General features: G+C 47.5%; 1 protein-coding gene across 4 annotated transcripts in view; it reads right to left on the reverse strand.

Moving 5' to 3' along the window:
* Window positions 1–21,292, reverse strand: part of St3gal1 (ST3 beta-galactoside alpha-2,3-sialyltransferase 1) — a 74,072-nt gene that overhangs the window by 16,728 nt on the left and 36,052 nt on the right. For 2 of the 4 annotated variants that reach the window (XM_006520665.4, NM_009177.4), the window contains one exon: window positions 8,951–9,005. The gene's annotated coding sequence lies outside the window, so the exon portion shown is untranslated. Of the gene's footprint in view, window positions 1–4,702; window positions 4,819–8,950; window positions 9,006–9,246; window positions 9,433–21,292 lie in introns of those variants that run through there. The other 2 variants (XM_011245529.3, XM_006520664.4) reach the window with 2 other exon arrangements.

The following is a 21,292-nucleotide window of genomic DNA, read 5'->3' on the forward strand; positions in this document are numbered from 1 at the left end:
GAGACGAAGGCAAAGGGGGTACACTGCCAGTGTGTGAGAATCATCAGGGCTACAATGACGGACAAGGCTGGAGTGTTGGGGGGCTTGTGACACTCTAAGGAGGCTGGAGAGCAGCTTTATCTCATTTCAGGGACTGAGGAAGCCTATTTCTTCAGAGGCCTCATGCTCCATGATCCATCCAGTACACTCGTCTATCTCTTTGTAACCAAGAGGTGCTAGCAGATGGGAGAACCTGTGGCTACACTTGCAAGTCTCTTTCTGAATTCTCCTACCTGCCTCTCTTGCTGATTTCCTTGCTGGGAGGATGGGAAGGCAACAACTCCCCGGGGACAATGGCTAGCGATTCAGGACCTGGTTTAGAGACTCTATGAGAAGGCTGATTAACCAGGATTAGTGTCACATGGGGGGATGGCCAGGCTGTGTTTTCATATTCCCAGCAGAACAAAAGGAATTTAAGTCCACAAATCTTCTTATGTGGAGGGAAGGGCACTCAACTTGGAGTGTGCCGATGTGCAAACAGCACGAGAAGTGAAGAACAGGACTGAGAACCTGAGGAATCCTGTTTTCTGGGTACCCAGGTACAGGGGTCCTCAAGGGAAATGGCATCCCTGGTTTGGATGGTGTAGCAAGCATCCCTGGTTTGGATGGTGTAGCAAGCACAGCACAGGAAAGGCTGCTTAGGAACCTCCGCCCCACTGCAGCAGCCCCAGGACCTGCCAGTTGTTCCCAAGGAGCTCATGTGAGTGAGATATATCAGCCAGGCTGCTCAGAGCTAAGCTTTAAAAAGGCTGATAGGTTGCCGGGCGTGGTGGCGCATGCCTTTAATCCCAGCACTTGGGAGGCAGAGGCAGATGGATTTCTGAGTTCGAGGCCAGCCTGGTCTACAAAGTGAGTTCCAGGCCAGCCAGGGCTATACAGAGAAACCCTGTCTCGAAAAACAAAAACCAAAAAAAAAAAAAAAAAAAAAAAAAAAAAAAAAAAAAAAAAAAAAAAAACCCAACCAAACAAACAAACCAAACCAAAAAAGCTGATGGGTGACTCAGAGGGTTCTTTCTGTATTGTGCCTTCATTTTCACAGGAATACTTTAATTCTGATGACAAGGGCATTAGATGGTTCTGGCAGAGGTGGGACTCCCACTCGTGTGCCGGGGATGGCCACTCAGACTGTGGTACAGAGCCCAGCACTCACCAGTGGGTACCTGTGAGAGTCCCCTGATATGGTGGGTTCAGGCATGTCCCTATGTACAGTGGGGTGGTTGGTGAAGCTGCCTAGCCACTGAGGTGAACAAAACCTTATCAGAAGGAGCCACCTTTCCATTTGACAGTTCACTGGACCCAAGTTGCCCGTTGATATCTCTCCTAAACTCAGGAAATGAGGGGCATTGCCCTAGGTAAGAGACCATTGAGCAATCCCCTTGGAAACCCAGGCTGGAGTAGAAGCGTGGGGACCAGCAGAAGCAAAGAGCTCAAAAAGCAGCAGCCAGGAGAGAAATGCTATGGTTAATGTCTCCCCATGTGTACCCTTGGTGGAGAAGCCCGAGCACAATGATGTAGTCCTATGCCGAGGAGGACAGCACAGGGGCTGTTTTGGGTATATAGCCTGCTCTGTTGAATGGCTCTGGGAACCTCAGCCTTATAGCTCAGAGCTCACTTTTTCTTAGTATACTGGGGACATGGAGATAGGAAGGGCTGAGGACATAATTCATTGTGAGTGACAAGCCTCCAGTCAAAGCCAGACATGACTCCTGGGTCATGCTGTCAGTGTCTGTGATGGATACCATATGCTAGGGGCCAGAGGCGTTCTGATAGCACCATGCTACCTGATGGATCCCTGGGGCAGTGGGTGGCCACAAGAGGCACTTCCTCATCAATCATTACATGATCACAAGGCTTCAGGTTTCATGGAAAAACTCACTAAGAGAACAGCTCCCAGGTCTGGGGTCAGCTGCAGGACCATAGCCTGCCATCCTTCTCCATGTAGAAGACAATATAACAATCCCTTCCCTGTCCACTGGAACAGACTGAGAAGATGCAGGCCTTGCTTCCAAGAGGGTGTTAACATGCCTGCCCCTTCTCTGGTCCCCGTGCACTTCTGTGCCCTGGGCATTCTGCTCCATCCAATTAACCTGTCAGTGTGTCCACTTTGCCCATTAGGATAATGAAGTTCAGAAAGGGGAATTCACTTGCTCCAGTATGGAACGTTTTATAAGAGTTAAGCTAAAAGACCGGCTAAGCAGCATGGCTGCAGAGCCCATGTTCTTTCTGCTGGGTCTCTTCTTGGGGTAGAGCAGCTTCCTGTCCAAGGAAGTCCATGTGACAAAGGGAGGGTCATCCCACCCAGTCCTGCACCTCTCCAAGTAACCACAGATGCTATCCTCTCCGTCTACGTGAGGAAGCATGTGTGGAGGAGAGAAGTGTCCTGAACTAGTCCCAGTTACGGCTGGAGGTACAGCAGGAGCAGACCTAGGCAAGTAGGCATTTGATAAGACTTTCCCATGTCCCCCACCATGCAGCTGGTCCTGAATATGGGGGAGGGGTGAGAGGGCTGTACTGCGCATCCCTCGATGCCTATCCAAGGACCTCTTCATAGGGAACACAGAGTTTTAAGAGCATCCATCACGTTTTGGTCCATTTGCTTTAAAATATACAGGTGCCGTTTTATCTCCTTCTAGCACCTGAGGTGAAAGGCCGGTCTGAGAAAGTATGGCTGCTCCCCTTGGCTCTCAGAGAGATGCCAGGGCTGAAATGTAAGAGGGCACAGGTGTTCTAGGTGAGGGGAAACATACACAGGTTGGGGTCAGAAACATCTCCTGAACCTTGCTTTCGCACTTGGTCAGTCAGTGCCTTCTGCATGGCCTCTCCCATACGATGTCTTATTTAGATAGTTTAAGGTACAAATCTTTCCTGAGAACAGTAACATGGGCACGGGGCACAGCTATGTGAAGGAGGGCACAGTATGGTTGTGTAAAATGAAGCACAGTTGTAAATAAGGGCAGGGCCTTAACATTTCCTTTTGTCCATTTTTTTAACCCTCGTCTCCTAAATCCATCCTTTCCTTTGTCAGGAAACAAATTGGCAGGTAGAAAAAGTGGACTTTGAAATTTTCAAGCATGTATGAGTGTGTTCGTGAATGTGTGTGTGTGTGTGCATATGTATGTGTGTGTGCTGTACACTGGAGTTCAGATCAAACATTATCATTCTCTGTAAAGAAAAGGAATAATCAAACCCTGAATGGATGAGTATGAGGGTGAACTGGCTTTTCTTATGAATGCAGATTGTACCCATTTGCAAGGTGCATGGTATGTATCTATATAGCTCACTGACTATGCAGCAGGGCTTCCCAAAAGTGTCATGTCCTTTGCAGGGTCTGGCGTCATCCACAGCCTGAATGGTTAGTTCCAAAACATAAAACAGAATCCAGCCCCAGACTCTTGCATTTTTTGCTTCCCGTGCTTCTCTTTGCCCCAAAAGCTCCTCATCCCCTCCACACCTGGAATACAATCCAAGCCCACATCACCTCCACAAGATCCTGAGCAACCTGCTGAGCTACAATAATGACTACCTTGGCAAGACATGCCATCGGTGCAATCGTGGCATCCTGTTGGTGCCATGGGGGTACCAATTACTCTCTGGTTGGATTTAGGGACCACTCACAGATAAGCTCTCATACCTGGCCAAGAATCCATGCCTTGGAGGGCATAGAGAGAGGATATTAATATTATTTTATGAAATAGACATAGTATGAAACTGCTTTCTAAGTACTTGTTTTATATTCCTAGATGAGTACGCTACTCAGCCTTCATCAGAGAGGCTTCTTTTCGCACTGGATGGTGGTTGATACAAAAACTCACAACTGGTCGAGTGTAGAGAATAAGTGATGGCGGAGTATTCATCTATATCACACACACACACACACACACACACACACACACACACACACATATGCACACTCACGTGCACACAAACATATGCACAGGTACACACATATGCATGCTCACATACATGCTCACACGCACATACACAGGTACATATACATAAACACACGCGCGCGCGTGCACACAACATCTATAATACACCAAAATATATCATCTGTATCACACCTCCTCCCTTTAAAGGTTAGGGTATGTTGCAAAAGAGGGAATAAAACAAACAAACAAACAAACAAGCCAAAAAAAAATCCCCAAACCCCAAGCACAAAAACCCAACCTCGCCCCAAAACAAAACAAACTGTAAAGAGACAGAGTTCACAAAAGTTAGCTGAGAAACAATGTTTTCTGGTCACGACAGGACCACTGTACTTACGAATTAATAGCAACTGTGGTTGCCTGCACAGGATCAAGCCAGTCAATACTGCACTGTGTGTGTGTATATGTGTAGGTTGCATGTGCTCATACATGTGTACTCATAAGGCTGACACCTCTAGCTGTGAAGCTACTGATACTTGATGGTCACTTGGGAAGGAAGAATCGATTTCTTCAAGCAGGAGTGTGGCCCCTGGTAGGTCAATGGATGGCCTTATACCTATAAGGGCAAAACTAACTGAACATAAATAGCTACAAATTAAGAAAATGTCAAAAGATGACATCAAGTTGGGAGTTCTGGGAAGAGTTAGAGGGTAGTGGGGTAGATATAATTAAAATACATTATACCCAGATGTTAAATTGTCAGAGAGTAAGTAAAATACATTTATAATTAAACACACCTCGAATTCCCATGAAGGCATTAATTCCACCGTTACTAAAGTATTTACAGCATTTCTACCATGTCTCTGCTGTGACACGTGTTGGGATGACTGGCACATGAAGAAAAGGCCTTGCCCTGGGAAAAATGTATTTTTTTTGTCATCAGGAAGACAAGCAATGACTATGAAACATTAAAAAAAATTCCACCCAAGCTGGCTCTCGTCTTCGTCTGTCTCTACAGAAGACCCCTCAAGCTAACAGGCCTAAGAACTTGCACAAACTGTTTGCCCTGCCCACAGGCTCTTCCCTCACAGATCCATTCAAATCAGGATGGTGGCTGGGGCAAATGGCACCTCCTTAAATGGAACTCAGATTGTTCCTACCTCAGACTGTGCATCTTCATCTTCTAGACCACACAGGGATCAGTGAACATCATGGGTTGTGAAAAGCTGAAGGGGTGGGCCTGAAGCTAAGCCTCCCCCCAAGTCCTCCTTTCTGCCCCTCGCCCAGCTCTCTCTTTCACTGTTCCCACTCTGCTCCTAGATGAGAGACCAGAAATGCCTTTCGCAATCACCTAGACAGCAGGGACCATGTGCGTTTTACAAATAAGGGAACCGAGGCTGAGATATATCTAGTGGTTTGTTTTTTAAATCATTCAGTTTCCACATAGCAACTGTTTATTCTAGTGTCGCCATGGTTGGGAGACTTCCTTCCCATCTCTTGTGTTCTCAGGGATCCTGCTGACACTCCTACAAAGCCAGGCTAGAAGGCTCTGTACCCATCTGTTGCAAATGGTGGCACTCTACACTTGAGGTTCCTGTCTCCGATAGCAATCTACTGTATGGGCAGACATGGGTCCAGGCCTTTATTTGCTTCTCAGAACTTAAGGAAGATAGACCGGAGCCCTACATTCTCTGAAGCCTCCAGGAAGCAGGGACTGGGTAGCACATTCACTCACAAATGAGATAAAAATCAACCCTACCCACATGTCCAAATATTTTTATTAATAAGATTATTCCAGGCATACCTTGGTGACTGAGCAGATTTCTGTCCCGGACTCTTCCCAGCCAGAGCACCCTGTCTCACTGCCTTCCTCTGAAGCTTTGAGGTCTCTGCCCCGCCTCCCCTCCCCAGGATCTTTGGGATGTTTGGGTTACTAGATAGAAGGCACCAGAAACAAATTGATCGGACTGAAAAAATAAAATTAGCTGTATCAACAGGACCAAGGTAAGCCAACGGATTCTGGGCAGATATTGGGGAGGAAGAAGACACAAGACAGTGAGTGGAGGAATTTCTAAACCTTTACATTTTGGAGACTATGAGAACAAATTAGCCAAGAACTCTCTGCAGTATGGACAATAGGGAAAGGCTGTTAGGATGAAGAGTCCTCACAAAGAGCATCCTGTTAGAGACACCTTTGCTCTGTTCCCCAATCAAAAGACATAGGACAGATTTTTCTTGTTCCCTGCCACCATCCAATATGATAGGGCCTTACAGATGACAGAGGAAAATGAAGAGGAGTGGCTGGTGTGATGGTGGGGGAGGAGGAAAAGTGAATATACAGTTGAGTCAAGTTGCAATAGGGCGATGGGGTACCAGGTACATTCCCTGCCTCAGGGCCTTTGCACACACTGCTATCTACACAGGTCTGCAAAGGAGGATCTGATTCTCCCATAACCAGGGTCTGAGTCTGTGCTGGAGACTGGGATCTTGACCTTCATGAGGATCTGTTTCGTATCAGGCATATGGGATCAGAGTAATCCGATGACCCTCAATGAAGCAGGCTTGCTGGCAAAGCCACAGCCTGCCCCTGCAGCAGGGTGTGGCAGGGCTGGGTTGCATCCCATTAGGCTGCAACAGGATGTTTTTGGCCTGTTCCTTATGAAATACTAACAGGCCCTCCCAGTCTGGATCCAGGGAGAATGGCTTTCTGATGGTTCTTTTTCCAGGTGACTGAAATCCAGTTCATGGAAGGTTTAAGAACTCCTTCTGGGCTCCCAGAAAGTACTGCTCAACTATGCCCAGAAATGAGTTTCAGCCTGTGCATCCCCAAGCCATGGAGGGTCTGGTGATATAACGCTAACCCAAAGCTGCAGCCTGCAAGCTTTGGGCCGGAGTGCTGGGGTTTGCAGTTTGCAGGATATTTCTGTGGTAAGAGCCAGAGGCCAGGAAACAAAATCCTGGATTGCTACCAGGACACTTGCTGCCCTGCTCACTGCCGCAGACCTCAGTCACAAGCTTTGTCACATCTCTGGATTGGAGAAGCACTCCAATGTCACCACCTCCCAAGCTTTAACATCTGAGGTTCACAGAGAAGATGGGACCAGCCTAGGGATGTCCACCAGTCTGTGGTGACATTGAAGCTAGGACTTGGGGTCCTTGGCTGTCTGAGCATATCCCTTATAGTATGACCAGCTGTAGCAAGTGTACAGGGGATTCCTGGCAGGTGCCAATGATACCACAGGTTGGAAAAGAAGTCCTGGATAGAAGCCATGTCTGCCAGCTGCTGCTGCATGGCTCTAGCTCCAGCCTCTCTGCCTGCTGGGTCTCCCTCTCCGAGGCCAGCATTCCACATCCACCCAGCCTTGCTTTATGAATAGAGCCTTCTGCTCCACTTGGAATTATTTGCCTGGCTTAGTGATGTCCAGAGCCTCACAGTCCTATCTCCGAAATGCATTTGGAGAAGGAATACAAAACAACAAAATGAAGTCGTTTCAAATCTCACTGAGGGCATTGCACTAAGGACCAGTAAACAGCTTCCTGGAACAGACAGCCTTGTCCTGTCTCATTGGATTATCTGAGTATTCTTGCCCACCCCCTCAGCCTCCCGGAATCCTATAGGCACTTGGAGATGACAGGCAGAGGAAGACAAAGAGGAATGCTGTGTTGGTGGGAAGAGGGGAGACTGAACTCACAGAGAGTCAAGGTGGAAGACAGTAATAGGGGATCAAGTCCACTTGCTGACTCAGGGCCTCACACACACTGCTGTTTTTAGAGCAGTCGCCTTACCCTGGAGTCTTGTTCTTCACTGCATTTACTTTGTTTGTTATTTTGTGTCTATGCAGATACACATGCATGCGCAGGGGCAGGAGTGTGCACAGGTACACACTCAGAGGCCAGAGGTCAATGATAGATGTCATTTTTTTTTTTTTTTTGGTCAGGACCCATCCACCTTGTGTTTTGAGACAGAGACCTGGGATCGCCAATTAGGCTATGCTGGTTGGCCAGCGAAATCCCGGGATCTTGTCGTGGTGTCCCTGGTGCTGAGAGAACAAGCATGTGTCAGTGTACACAGCTTTTGAAAATGTTAAGTAGAGGAATCAGACTCAGGTCTTCATCCTCACGAGGCAGGACTTTACTGACCGAGCCCCCACCATAACTGCTCACTGAATTTGTGACTCTGCCCAATAGTCCTCCTGCCTACCTTAAAGCCACCTTGCTTCACTCCCTGGCTCTGTAGCATTTCCCTTCCTGTCTTAACCACGAGACAACAGACACTGCAGTCCCTTGCTGACCTGTTCCCTGCGGATCTGTCTGTGGGATTGGAGCTGCCTTGCCCTGGGCCCTAGTTGAGAACAGTGACTTGGGACACAGAAGAACACGCAGGCCTGGGAATCATATTCTTCCTGCCTGCCTCTCATAAGGGCTGAGAGATCTCAGACTTCCCAGGTGCTGAGACCTCAGCGCGAAGAGGAGCTAGTCACGAAGCAGCGTCCACCTGGGGCAAGCAGGCTTGAGATCTTAAGTCTGGAATTTGGCTTTTCTGGTTGGCCCTGGGTGAGCAAATCATTATTTCCGGGGAGGGCCTTCCTTTGGCTTTGCAGAAACCAATTTGCAAAAACCAAACAAATAAAACAACCAAGCAATGTAACTGTCCAAACCAACCACCTGGGGGTGAGATGCCTGTGGGCACCTCTGTGGACTGAGGTAGGATGCAATGAAATCAGGCACCTGGTGCCTCTGTGGACTCAGAGTCCTGCTTCCTAGAGAGCTGGGTCCTCAGAGGGCATTTTGGGGAGGTAGATTTCTGTATGTCACCCAGGAGTCATTTCTCAAACCAAAACACTGGAGCTCTGGAGTGTCCTAACCACATACCAGCCCCCGTCCCAGTTAAAGTCCCCCAAACTCTTTCCGGTAAACCTATAGTTCTGCATGAGGTCACATCATAAAAGCCACAGCCCGGCCTTTGGTGGAGGATACATTCAGCCTGACACCATCCCAAACAATCAGAGCAGAGGCTCTAGAGTCAAGGAGAACGGAGTGCTTACCAGAAGTGCCACATCAGGGGAGGTCCTTAATCTCTCTGAGTTTCAGTTTCTTCATCTGGAAAACAGAAACAAGGACTCAGCTTCATCATCAAGAAGGTGGATGCTTGTAGGACCAAAGAGAGCGTTCCTAGAGTTTGCCCAGCTCGGCCTTACACAAGAAACACAAACTTGTAAAGTGGCTCTGTTAACTGTTCAGTGCCAGGAGGTAACAAGAGAGCCACATTTCTCGACTTCCTGCCCAAAACTGAAGTTCCAAAATGTTAAATGTGGAGCACTTGCCCCAGAGTCTGAGCTACCTGGGAACTCTGGCAGGTCTAACTTCTCCCCCTTATGGGGGGACGATTAGGGCAGGAAGCAGACAGGAGCAGGGAATAGCCCCTTCCTGTGGGCCCACCAATACAGGCTGAGGCCAGCACACATCCCAACCTCCAGGGCATAGCAGCCTCACAGGGAGGGGGCAGCAGGAAGAATGTGAGCTTCCCTTGAACCATGAGGTCACAGCCTGGGCTGGAGATAAGGATCTTAGGTGAAAGGCCATGATCTCTGACTCAGGCGCCTGCTGCAAATCACGTACGGGTCTCAGAATTGGAGGTGCAGGCACACTTTGTCCTTTTGGGTAAGAGACTTATTAGGTGGGTTTTGAGTACTACAGAAACCCAGCCCAGGAGGGAGGAGGGGCTCGAAGAGGTTTCAGAGGTGGGGGAGGGACTCCCCTGTCATATAGTTGATGAGTAAGCCCATGCTTGCATTCAGCATTCAGCTTGTCTCTGATTCCCAGGGACAGAGGAAGGCAGAAGTTCCACCCTTGAGTTAATGTGTGTCCATCAGGAGGGACATGTGACACGTAGTCCCCCTTGTTTAGCGTCTCAACAGTCTTCCTTCAAGTAAGAAAGAAAGAATCAAACTCATAGACAGGTGGACTGACGCAGTACTTATTATTTCCCTGTAGCAGTGGGAACAAAGTCAGCTGAGTGTGGAGGCTGCTGCAGGTGATCATGGCTTGAAAGGCTCTGGACCAAACTTAACAGTCATAGGTCACACTGGGGCAGGAGGCAGAAAGAAGCTTTGAGTCTATACCATTTTTTGGGGGGGGGCAGATAGCTTGTAGTTTGTAGAGGGAAGAACTTGAATCTGAGAATGAGGGAGGCCTGATGTTTGGTTGGGCTTGTGCCCTAAGTTCTGAGAGGGATGGAGACATCAGAAAACATTATGTCCTGAATAACTGCTCCTTCCTCAGGCTATTCCTCCTACCAGGAGGAAAAGAACTTTCTGAGAGGCCAGGCCCTTACTTCTCTTTCACTAGACTATTTCCTTGAACCTGGGTTAGCTGAGGGCTGCCATCAATAGTGGATGACCCAGAGCCCAGGATGTTCGAGGTGCATGTGTGCTTAGGGACACTGACTGTGGATCCAGATGCCTGGGGCTGTCCTTCAGTGTCTCCACACCTTAGGTGAGTCACAGCATGTGGTTATCCCTCAATTTCTCCATCTAAGAATGCCAATAGTGCTTATCTCCCATGGTTGCTGGGATGATTCAGAGACCAAAATAAAGACAGCACTTAAGACGTGTACTATAAATGCTATCTAAAGTCTGGGGACTATCCTCACCACCATCATGGTCATAACCACAACCAACATCGCCACGACTACTATCATCACAAACATTACTACTGTACTGTGCAAATAGTTATTCCCTGCCTTGTACTCATCGCTACTATTACCACCACCGTCAAAACTGTCATCATCACAGACATGAATATCAATTCATTATAGCACTGCTACTGTACCATTACCATTGTTATTATCAAAAAAACATTGTCACCATCACTATCACGTTCAAAAAGAACACCACTGTCATTGTGGTGACCATCTGTCTCAGTTTCTTTTCTGATGCTAGGACAAAATGCCCCTACTAAAGAAATTTAAGGGATAAAGTGTTTGTTGGGATCATAATTCCAGATTACCATCCATTACTGAGAGGAAGTCAAGGCAGCAGGAAATTGAAGGGGCTGACGGTCAAATCACAGTCAGCCAAGAGCACTGAGCAAGACATTAATGGATGCATGCCTGTGGTCAGTTTGCCTTCTCCAATCTTAAAAAGTTCAGGATCCCTATCAAGTAACTCCCCCACTTTCTCATTTCTCATTACATCATATTTCAGCCATGTGTTCTCCTCCCCCCTCTCATTTTCCCCTCCCTTGATTATCTCCTCTCCTTCTTTTCCCCACCCCTCATGGTCTGTTCCATTCTGCTGACCATATTTAGTCTACTACTTTCTCTCCCTACTCTCTACTCCTCTTGATGCCTCTGGCAATTTTCCCCATCATATCTACAAGAAAAACCTTCCCTTAAACCATGTCTCAGAGTAGATCATGTCCTTACTTTATCAATCTGGTGCCTGGATAAGATGAGAACGTGGTCACTTCTAGGTACCGTTGAGAACAAGGGTTTGATTGTATCGATGAGGGTGGGGCTCAGCCAGAGGGCATCTGGAGGAGTCCAACCTGAGCATGGCCAGCAGAATACATGGGACCATGAGAGAAGAGAGAGGTAGGAGGAGCGAGAGAGGAAGAGAAGAGAGAGGGAGACAAAAGAAGACCAACAGAGCAAAAAGAACTACGAGAGCACATGGCCAAAATGGTGAGGTATACAGGAAAGAGATGCTAGGGAAGAGAGGCAGAGCTCAGGGGCTGGAGATGCTTAGAGTAGGGATGAGAGTTAGTTCTGAGAGATGCCCTGACTCTGTAACAGGTACTTTTGAGGCTGAGAGAGACTGGTGGCCAGAGTCTACTTTGATATGTTAATAGGCATCTCCAGTTTCTTTGAGACATAACAGTGTAGAAACCCTCAGTTTATACATCTTTTGCTGTATTTCATATTCCCCCTTGCCTAGGGAATGGTGCCAGTCACAACGAGCTGAGCTTTCTACTTCAATTACAATTATCAAGATAATCCCCTGTAGACAGGCCCTCCGACCAACTTAATCTATACCTCCGTATCAGGTGGTTGATTATGCATCTTGAACCCTCATCACCATCCATATAAACATCATCATCATCACCATGACAGCATGACATCATCACGACCACGGTCACCACTGTCATCACCCTCACCACCGTCACCACCATCATTAATATTAGTCACCACCATCATCGTCACCTGCTCTTGGCCACATGGTGCACAATTCCCATTTTCTTGTGCTTGCTTCCCAGATAAGGAAGTTGAGGTTGAGAAGGACAAATAGAATCAGCCATCACCACACTAGTTAATAACAGTAAGCTATGAGGAGGTCATGAATGTTATGCTTCTCCAACTGCCGAGGTGGGTCATATGCTAAACAGCCTCGAGTCCCATAAGACCACATGTGGCACCAGGAAACATGAAAGGGTAGAGTCACACCCAGGCAGAAAAGAAAGGCTGCGAGGAAGGAGGGAGAGATCTGCAAGTCTGGAGGATCCCTCACCAGGTCCAGCACTAACACCTTAGCTTTGGATGTCTAGCCTCCAGAACTCATTTCTGTCCTGTAAGCCTGCTGCTGATGGCATTTTGCTATGCTTACCCCTCAGCAAGGGAATTCAAGGCTCCAGCTATACACCCACCTTAAGATGGAGAAGCTGAGGTACAAGGTAGTAGTGGATCATGATGCTGATAGTCACACTACAGCCAAGTGACAGAGGTACAGGTGAGACCTGGGCACCCAGCTACACAACCAACTGGCTGGTAGACAAAGGTACTGTGCAAATATTCATTCCCGGCCTCCTTATCGCATCCACTTTGTGAGAGGGCAATACATCATTGGCCCATCAATGTCAAATGGCTGTGCCACTTGTTCTGGAAATGATATGTGCCATCTCTGGGAGAAGGTACAATGTTCGGTCCTTTCAGGTATCATAGAAGCTAGTCATGTCCCAGTTAGTGACTGCTCTCAGCCTGATCAAGGCTGAGAAAAGTCCCAGAGCATCACTGAGCCGCAGCCCCAGATAACATTCACTTGACACATGAGCAAAATCCTTTACTGGAGTTAAGTATTAGGTATTGTTTGCATGCAGCAAAGCTGAAAGATTCAGAGCACTAGCTACTTCCTACCACCAAGCATTTGATTCGTAAAAATCTACCCAAGGTGACATTTAGCACCTCAGTGGCCATAAGTAAAGCCACTTCATGTCTCTGACCCTCTGTCCTCACCTGCAAAAGAAGGGCAGTGTTAATAATTACCGCAAACTCACACAAAAGAGATGACACAAAATTATGCTTCAGAACTTTATTAGGAGAGCCTGTGACCCTGGGCAGCCATGGAGGAGCCTTGAAATAGGAGAGAAAAAGACAGCAGCCATATATAACAAGGTGGAGGTCCTGGAGGAAATAGCCTTGAATTCCTAAGAATGAGGTAGGGCTTATACTCTTAAATTAAGAGAGCCTGCAGCAGGGTATGGCCTGATTCTAGAAGAGAAGGAGCGAGGGAGAAGGATAGTGGAGGGTCTGTGTTCTAATGAGAGGTGAACATGTGTTCTAAGGCTATTCCTAGAATCACATGCTAAACACTGTGTCAGATAGCGATGATGACTGATGTATGAGGGTTGAAGACGGGCACAAGGGGCTGGACCTAAATTGACATTGCTTCCACACATTCTCTGGGGCCCACTGGGTCGGAAGTTCATATTGCACTTGGATGGGGTGAGAGCTTCCAGGAAAGGAAGTTGATATCTTTAGGCACACAGAGGCACAGAAGTGACAGTAGGTTGGAAGGCACATGTGGGACGCCCCCTACTCCTTGCACGATCTTTTTTTTTTTCAGGAATTTGGAGATCTGCCAAGCTTTATCAAGCTGCCTTCTGCTCACATAGGGGAAGCAAATTTCCCCCACCCTCAGCTCCCCCATGTTGCCTTCAGACGAACGAACGAACGTCAAGTGTCACCACTCTCAAGAGTGGGTTGCTAGAAGTTTACAAAGCACACAAAGTTCTGAGTCACTTCCAAACTCTTCCTTTGCCTGGGAAAGAGCTGTCACACTTGGCGTCTCTAAAACAATCCACAGGACCCAAGGGACCTTGGGTATCTGAATCCCAGCCAAAGAAATAAACACCTGAAACCTGCCTGCCCAGTGAAGTGACCCCAAGGGTCATCGGATTCATTTACAACCCAAAGAAAGCCCAGCACTGGGTCCTGATCAACAGGACCTGTTTACTCCTTTGCTTCTCAAGTTTCCTGTCATATAGTAGTTGCTTCACCTTAGAAATCCCTTCCCTTTTGACCCACCACCACAGGAAGCTGGCCCTGTCCCCCAAAACAGAGCCATCCCTGTTCTGTAGCTCCGAGTGAAAGTCAGCCCTCCCACCACCCCAGAAAGCTGGTTCGCCTCCCCCAACATGGGGCCGGTATCTATGCTGTGGATCAGAATAAAGGCTAGCCCCAGCAGAAGCTCTGCAGCTCCTTCTGCCTGGCCCTGCTCCTCTGGAAACACTTTTTAGGTAGTTCACATGCTCTGAACTCCTGTCTCAAGTTCTTGGGAGGAACCAAGACACAGTGAGAGGCTGGTCTGAGCTGTGAGCATCAGAAAAAAAAAGCCCTCTGAAGCGATGCCCTTCCAAGTTCAGAGACTTTGTTGAGAGCAGGATCCTCAGCACAAACCTGGTCCAGTCCTCTGGCTTCATATGCTGCGTCAGAAGCCTGCAGTCACTTGGCAAAAAATTACCAGGTCTCCAGTACAGGCCTGGCCCCATTCCTGATTATGGTAATGGTACTGTAAATAAGATGAAGTCTTTTCTGCCCTGGTTGTTTGTTGAGTCTAATCACACAAACCAGTAAACAGAGAACAAGTTTGTAGAAAAGCTTTCAGTCTCCAAGGCAAGTAGAAGCTGGGCCCCCCTGCTGTGATGGGCAGCATGAAACTCTTGTCTCTTGTCCAGATGCTAGGGGTCTTTGCAGCATCTGCCAGCAGGCTGATCTGTTAGCTGGCATGACAGGCTCGCCCAGTGCTTCAAAGCTACGGGCTTCATGTAGCTAATTCTAATTAAAATTCAACCTCAGAATGAAAAACATAGCTCCTTGGCTGTACTAATCAATGAGCCAATTAGCACTACTAATTCAATAAGGTAATTTGATCAAAATTAAATAGAAAGAGAGTCCCTGGATGGCAGCAAACTTCGGGTGCTCATTAGCCTGGTGGCTGGTGGCTACTGCCACAGCCCATGCTGCTTGCTGTATGACTCACTGTCACAAGCAAAGTTCCAGCTCCGGTAAAAAGTGCGGAACAGAGAGGTCCTAGCGGAGTTCCTGCTTAGTGCCTTGGGTAAAATCCCTGCCCCATAGCTCCCTGGCTGTGTGGCTCTTTGTAGACGCTCAGCTCTCTCTGGGTTGTTTAAGAACAGAGCAGGACTGACACCTTGAGTTCTGAAAAATACCTTCTGTGTCACTGAGGGCATATGAGAGCAGGTATTAGGGAGGGGGCCCCAGAAGAGCATCTTGCTGAGCTCCAGAGGGCGACATGGAGGAAACACAGGGAGCAGAGAGCAGGAAGACTGAGGGACAAAGAACCACCAGGTGGAAGGGACCTGCAATGCATGGTGGGAGAGGGCAGCACGGTGAACAGAAGGAACATCCCTGTAGCTTGGTAAACTAGGCATCCCCTGCCAGGTCCAGGGACATTCACCCATGAAATCACTGAAGGACAAAGTCTTTTTACACACCTACTTTCATGTCCCTTCTATGGTTTTATTTGTCCTTGAGAACCTGAACAGCCTAGAGTCCCCAGGCCAAGCCTATCTTTTATGCTAGGTGTTGTTATTCCAAGATAGAGGAAGTCCCAGGGAGAAACTTTTGGGGCCCTCTTGTCTACCCTCTAAGGCAACAGTTCTCAATCAGTGAATTGCAAACCCTTTGGGGACTAAACGATCTTTTCAAAGGGGTGCCCAAGACCATTGGAAAACATGGATATTTATATTACGATTCATAACAGTAGCAACATTACAATTATGAAGTAGTAATGAAAATAACTTTATGGTTGGGGAGGTTACCACAATGTGAGGAACCATAATTAAAGGGGTCTCGGCATTAGGAAGGTTGAGAACCATTGCTCTAAGGACTTCTCTGAGTCCCAGGTGAGGATCCACGATGGATGGACTTGAGCCAGGAAGCAGCTCATCATTGCCTTCATCTCCTATCAGCAAAGGGCTGGCCACACAGGTGAGTGTACCTGCAGGACCTGAGAAGGATGGAGCTGAGCTGTGAAGAGACTCACTGTTCTCAGAAGAAGGCTCTGCAAACTCGCTGAGCACCTGGCACAGGTAGAGTGTTTAAGAGTCTCATGGTGGTCTCTTTTATTAGGCACTTTGAGGCTGCTTTTGCTAAAATGTTCTTCACTTGGGCCCACATGCAGGGGAGAGCCAGGCCCATTTACCTGCATTTTGCAATCCATGACCTCTGATGCTCAGCATGTTAATTACTCAAGGAACATCCATCTATAAACCAGTGACTTCTAAGCTCTCTATTTCATCCCCCTTTAAGAACATAGGTATTTGGGTCAGGACTTGTGATGGTTTGAAAGACTATGGTCCCAATAAGCTCACAGGGATTGGCATAATGAGGGGGTGTGGCCTTGTTGGAAGGAAGTATGTCAAGTCAGTGGTGGCAAGCCCTGAGGTCTCAGATGCTCAAGCCAGGCCAGTGTCTCAAGGTCTCTTCCTGTTGCCTATTGATCAAGATGTAGAACTCTCAGCTACCTCTCCAGCACCATGCCTATCAAGCATGCTGCCATGCCTCCAGCCATGATGATAATGGACTAAACCTGCAAACTGTAAGCCAGCCCCAATTAAATGTTGTCCTTTATAAGAGTTGCTATGGTCATGGTGTCTGCTCACAGCAATAACACCCTAAATCAGGACTGTAGCTCCTTTAGTACAGTGATTATCTAACGTTCTGGAAGCCTTGGGTTGGGTCTTTATCATCCCTAAAACAGGGCATGGTGGTCCACACTTATAACCTCTGCATAAATGGTAGTAGGAACATCTGAAGTTCAAGGACATCCTAGCCTACAAAGCCAAGTTCAATGACATCCTGGAAATAACTGAGATTTATTATTCTCAATAGAAACAAAACAAATGGAAGCAAAAAGGTAAGTCATGGCCCTAAACCTACAGGTACCTTGATTTCCAGGAATAGCAAGGCCTGTGGGCAGACAGCCCACCCTCAAGATGAGAACAATTATCTATGAAGGAGAAGCTGCACCCAAGAGCAGTTCATCTGGAAAAATAGATTGGTCCCCTTGGGCAAGGATGGTGAAGGCAGTGAAGACAGAGATTAATAACTTATTGATCACCTTGCATGACTGAAGCTGAGACAATGAGTGAGACAAAGTCTTTATTTTTTATTCGATATTTTCTTTATATACATTTCACATTTCAAATGCTATCCAGAAAGCTCCCTATACCCCTCCCCCTACCCGCCCTGTTTTCCTATCCACCCACTCCCACTTCTTGGCCCTGGCATTCCCCTGTACTGGGGCATGTAAAGTTTGCAATACCAAGGGGCCTCTCTTCCCAGTGATGGCCAACTAGGCCATCTTCTGCTACATATGCAGCTAGAGACACGAGCTCTGGGGGTACTGGTTAGTTGCAGACCCCTTCAGCTCCTTGGGTGCTTTCTCTAGCTTCTCCACTGGGGGCCCCGTGTTCCATCTTATAGATGACTGTGAGCATCCACTTCTGTATTTGCCAGGCACTGGCATAGCCTCATACGAGACAGCTATAATCAGGCACCAAACCCAGGCACTATTGAATATGCCAGCAAGATTTTGATCAGACAAAGTCTTAAACGGGAGTGATGCTCACACCAGGACCCCTGATGGAAGCTAACTTGGGAGTCACTGGACTGTTCCAAGATGCACTGATAACATGTCAGTTTTTCAGCCTTTTTCATCTTCTTCATAGATATGTCTGGATGAGGTTGAGCTGAGACTGCTGGATCTGCTGGGGATGGGGCTTTGAGCGTAAAGTTGTAGTTACTCTCAGAGATGAGGAAAGCAATTGACATAAAACTGCAGTAAAGGTGACCTGCACATCTGCCTAGGTTTTCCTCAGTACAGATAGCATCCCATGCTGAGCACAGAGATGTTCTCTGTGCATGTGGGCATCAGGTAGGCTTCACAAGCTAAAATAGTGAAAGAGCACGGGTTAGAGCATGGAAAGAGCATGGAGTGGCCAGCTCCCAGGTCTTTATCTCTAAGTTCTGGCAGTGAGCTTTCCAATTGGGGATTGAAGGGAGTAACCTAAGTGCTTATCAGCACAGCAGAGAAAGGGCGGGGAAGTGTAAACCTTCCCGTTTCCTACTGTAATCTCCAGAATTCTCTCAAGCTCCTGGGTTAAACCTGGATGTCTTGGGCAGAGTGCACCCATCTCAAGAATTCAAAAAGATCCACAAACACTTTTTGTGATTTATTGTCAATCCAACATTTGCTCGTACAGAAAAGCAAGGCTCGGGAAGTTGAGGCAGGGTTCAAGTGAATGAGGTTTGTGGGGATAAGGGTGTCTGGCACCTTAAATTCTTGCAAAAACCTTAACCAAGGGTAGAATGGGACTTTTCTGGTTTATCTATCAGCAGATAGGTTCTTATACTTACTAATGATTTATTGCATGCTTGGTACTTTCTTTGCTAGAAAACATTAACTACTTAGGTGAATAGTTTCAGATATGTCATATAGATTATCACAGGATGTCACCGTCTGTCTTCCTTTGCCTTTCTCCAGTAGCTGAGAAAGGCTCTTTACCTTCTCCACCTTCCATCTGGTCCCAGCCTCCCTCCCACTCCAACCACTTCTTGCCCTTCACAAGTTACCTGGACAGATTAAATTCAACTGCTCTGTCCTGGCATAACAGGCCGAAGTCAGGTTTACAAGCTGGCTTCTAAAGTCTCATGTGCCTGAAATGAAAGTTGTTTCCTCTACATACAGCCTCTATAGTCTTAATCAGAGACCACCACCTCTCTGAACTTCAGGTCTCTATCTGCAAGCTGGGGGTTAAAGGAGCAGGGAGAGTTTTCCTGGGAACTAAGAAGTACCTGACACATAATACAGATGAACAGAGACCCAGGAGACCTGAACTCAGGAACTGGTACTGCTGCCCTCTCAGGGCTGTGTGATACAAAGCAAGGAGCTTCCTTTCCTGCCTGTTAAGTTACAGGAAGTCACCTAACTATGGCTCATCTACAAAGGCTGGTGTCTCACACAGGCTTGTGAAATGCCCCAGTAATTTCCCAGAGAGTGGGGAGAATCCCAGAGCTGCCCAAATTATCGAGCAGTCTCCTGGAGGTTGTCATACATGTTCAAGGAAGAAAAATGGCTGTCTGTAAAGAATTTACAGTGTCATGGGAATGTACTGCTATGATATCATTTATGATAGCATGGGACTGTGTTGCTATGGCATCATCTGCTATGGCATCAAAGTGGCAGGACTCAGGAAATAACTGGTATGATAACATAGCAGAGAAGCAGGCTTAGGAACTAGGTGGAACCTGCACGGACCTCATCTTGGGGAAATCCCTGTCTCCTTCCTGGTCTCCATGACCTCTTGTTACAATGGAGGGGACTGTCAGTGGCATCAAAGGTCTGAGTCAAATGTGAAGTCTTTAGTGTTTATATTTTCCTGGGTGGAAAGGGGCCTGGTGAATCTGGTCAGTTTCAGGGACTTTCTGAAAGTCCCTGGCAACTATCCTTTGTCAGTAATAGTGTCTGAGAAGCCATAGAGACACACTTCTAGAACGGAAAAACTGAAGTAGCTGAAGGACTGTGTCCTGGCTCGTTTTACGTGTCAACTCAACTTGACACAAGCTAGAGTCATCAGAGAGAAAGGAGCCTCAGTTAAAGAAATGCCTCCAGGAGATCGAGCTGTAAGGCATTTTCTCAGTGATCAATGGGGAAGAACTCAGCCCATTGTGGGTGGTGCCATTCCTGGGGTGTTATTTCTGGGTTCTATAAGAAGGCAGGCTGACCAAGCCATGGGGAGCAAGCTAGTAAGCAGCATCCCTCCATGGCCTCTGCATCATCTCCTGATTCTAGGTTCCAGCCCTGCTTGAGTTCCTGTCCTGATCACCTCCAATGATGGATTGGACTATGATCTGAAAGTGTTAGCCATGTGAACCTTTTCTTCCCCAACTTGCTTTTTGGTTATGGTGTTTCACTGCAGCAATAGAAACCCTGACTAAGGCCAACTAACTGCTAATACTAGCTTTCACATTTGTGACCTGGGTGGGAGTCTACACAGCTTCACCTATTCAGTTGGCACTCATTCCATTCATGATGACTGAACCCTTGCATTGGGTCATGTGATGTCCTAGGTGGAGAAGGACCACAGCAAGGATAAACCTCACCACAAAGTGAAATTCCAAGAGCAGCAGAGAACAAATGAAGTCAGGCAGGCACAACAGGTTTGATGTTTCTAAGGCTCTTGAAGAAGAATGCAAGAATCGAACCAGAGACAGGGTTCATAGAGGTAGGTTCCCACTGGCACTGTTTTGTAGTTATTCTTTGGGACTTGTGTTTAGCTGGAGGTGGCCCTTTTCCTGGCATAGAAGCATCTGTGCACAGACGTGCTGGGTCAGTCCTTCCAAGAGCTTTGAGTCATCTTAGCCTTAAGACAAACTTGATCTGATCATAAGGATTCATACAGCTGCCAAGTCATCAGTGTAGGATACTGAGTTAAATGCCAGCCTTCTCTGCCCTTGCTGAGCCAGGAGCACCTAGGGTTTGGTCCCTACTCAGCACAAAGAGCCACAAGCCCCTGCCAGGAGGCCTGGTCCTCGCCAGGTCTGCTCTACCACAGCCTTCTGTCTGGCATGAAAAGAACAGTCACCCGGGCAGAAAAAGCCTAGAAAAAGGCTGTCCCCTTCCATCCTGAAAACCTCCTAAGAATCTGTTCCAGGAAAAAAAGCTCAATGTATCATCATCTTTGTGTGCAGAGATGTTTATCATCTTGTCATTTTTGTGAGCACCCTGCCAGAGCGCTTCAACACGTGATGCTGCAAGGAAATCATCAGTCTAGGGTGAGGTGGTGCATGGTGCAGGCTGCGAGCCTTAGGAGGTGGAGGCAGGAGGATTAGGATTTGAAGGCTAGCCTCAACTACACAGGCAATTTGGGGGCAAGCCTGGGATGTGTAAGATTCTGTTTGAAAACAAAGAAATCATCAGGTAAGCCACTGGTCCAAATATGCTACCAGATGAGCTATGCGTTCAGCGTGAAGCATTCTCACATCTCAGGGCACACTTGGAGTTTCCAATGGCCACCGGAATTATCTGCTGTACTGTGTAATCAGAAAACACTGAAAAAAATTTACTGAACCAGAACTCCAGGGAATA

The sequence above is a fragment of the Mus musculus genome, chromosome 15 (assembly GCF_000001635.26).
Source record: "Mus musculus strain C57BL/6J chromosome 15, GRCm38.p6 C57BL/6J".
Taxonomy (NCBI): domain Eukaryota; kingdom Metazoa; phylum Chordata; class Mammalia; order Rodentia; family Muridae; genus Mus; species Mus musculus.